Here is a 2,500-nt window from a genome sequence, read left to right as displayed (position 1 = left end):
GCAGGAGCCACGTGGAGCTTTAGGTGTTTTCGCTCAATAAACACACACGACGCCCGGTCTGGGAATCGAAACCGCGATCCTCCGACCGCGAGTCCGCTGCCCTAACCACTGGGCCATTGCGCTTCCACTTGTTGTTGCTGTTGTCACCGTTGTTGTTTATTGTTTGAATGTCCCAGGTGCCGCTGCATGGAAGTCAAATTACGCAGAATTGGAGTGCCATGTCCCGACATGATGGTCATGTTGTTTTGCTGTTTTTTCAGCTCCAGGTTTAGCAGACTTATGACTAAAACCATTTTCCAACCGTGACTGTTTCTCCGCCCCCATCCCTTAAGTACAAGAGAACCCGGGATTACGTTCTCCGAAGGGTCTTTTTTTCTATTTCCCTTCGGAGTGATTTGAGGAAGATTTTGGCTACTGTTTTTAGCAGGTCGACCGACCACACAGAAGTTCTCTCGATGGCCTAGTTACAGTAATGTAATGTTGATGGTAATACAGGCAGTGACGATGACGATGATGACGATGATGATGATGATGTTGGTGGTGGTGGTGGTGGTGATGGTGGTGGTGGTGGTGATGATGATGATGATGGTGATGATGATGATGATGATGATGGTGGTGGTGGTGGTGGTGGTGGTGATGGTCGTTATCATGCTACACCATCATCCCTCCCACCTGCCACACCCCTTGCGTCCCACTATCCAACACCTCAATAGTGACTTCCACTATTGTGTGTGCATGTGTGTGTGTGTGTGTGTGTATGCCAGTCTGTCTGTCTGTTTGTCTTTCTGTCCGGTTCTCTCGGCAAATAATGTTGCATGGTCTGTTGGTATGGGGTGGGGGTGTGGAAGGCAAGCGAGCGGAGCGGAGCAGGGGGCGATGCTGCACGGTTGCAGAATCGTGAGACGAAAGAGGTGGGGTGGGATGTAAGGGGATGGGGGTGGGGTGTAAGGGGATGGGGTGGAGTAGGGCGGAGGTGGGGGTGAAGATGAGGGGTCGCTAGTGGAGGTTTAGTAACGGGGAGAGGGGGGCACAGGGGGAGAGGGGGGACACAGGGGGAGAGGGGGGACACAGGGGGAGGTGGGGGATGATTTCAGCCTTTGTTCTCACCAATTCACACCCACCCCCACCATCACCTCCGCCACCATCATCCATCTCCCATCCCCGTCTGTCTGTCTGTCTGTCTGTCTGTCTCTCAATTGCTTTGTAAATGACTAATTAAGGGCGTTGTTTCATCTCATGCTTCTTCTTTCTTTCTTTCTTTTCTCTTTCTTCTATCTCACTGTTGTAGTTATCTTTCCTTCTCTCTCTCTTCCTCTCTTCTCTCTATCCAACCCCTCTCTCTCCCTCTCCCTCTCTCTTCTTCCCTTCACTCTATTCACCCTCCCTCTCACTCTCACTCCCTTCCTCTCTTCTCTCTATCCATCCCTCACTCTCCCTCTCCCTCTTTCTCTCTTCTTCCCCTCACTCTATTCACCCTCCCTCTCACTTTCACTCCCTTCCTCTCTTCTCTCTCTTCCTCTCTTCTCTCTCACTCTCTCTCTTCCACTCTTCTCTCTATCTACCTCTTCCTCTCACTCACACTCCCTCTCTTTCCCTCTCTATATGTGTCTACTATTTATGTGGTTATGGGTTTATCTGTGTGTATATGTTTGTAACAGTGTACAAGTGTGTGTCTTTGTGTGTGTGTGTGTGTGTTTGTGTGTGTGTGTGTGTGTGTGTGTGTATTTAGTTCGTTTGTGTGTTTGTGTGTGTTTAGTATTTATCCTTTTATTAGTCTCGGTCATTTGACTGCGGCCATGCAGGAGCAACGCCCTTTGTCGGGACTTATTTTTTGTAAGCTTAGTACTTATTCTATCGTGCCTTTTTGCCGAAACGCTAAGTTACAGGGACTTAACTAGGTTACACACCAGCATTGGTTGTCAAGCGACGGTGGGGGACAAACACAGACACACAAACACACACACACACACACATATATATATACATATATACGACAGGCCTCTTTCAGTTTCCGTCTACCAAATCCACTCACAAGGCATTGGTCGGCCCGAGGCTATAGCAGAAGATGCCACGCAGTGGGACTGAACCCGGAACCATGTGGTTGGTTAGCAAGCTACTTACCACACAAGTATATATATATAGGTAAGCTACTTACCTATATATATATACATATATATACACAACGGGCTTCTTTCAGTTTGGTCGGCCCGAGGCTATAGTAGAAGACACTTGCTCAAGGTGCCACGCAGTGGGACTGAACTCGGAACCATGTGGTTGGTAAGCAAGCTTCTTACCACACAACCACTCTTGCGCCTATGTGAGTGTATAAGGTTTGTTAGTGTATGACCATGTATAAAACTTAAAGAGTGTTTGAATGTGTGTTTATGTGTATGTGTGTGTGAGGTGGTGAGTAAGGCTATGTGTGTACTGTTTGTAGTGTTTATAACTGATTTGCATAGGGTTTGTGTGTGTGTGTAAGTTTCTACAGCAATTTGTGGTT

This window comes from Octopus sinensis, linkage group LG11, assembly GCF_006345805.1.
Source record: "Octopus sinensis linkage group LG11, ASM634580v1, whole genome shotgun sequence".
Classification (NCBI taxonomy): domain Eukaryota; kingdom Metazoa; phylum Mollusca; class Cephalopoda; order Octopoda; family Octopodidae; genus Octopus; species Octopus sinensis.
The sequence above is the reverse complement of the archived record's forward strand: the minus strand, read 5'-3'. Positions refer to the sequence as shown.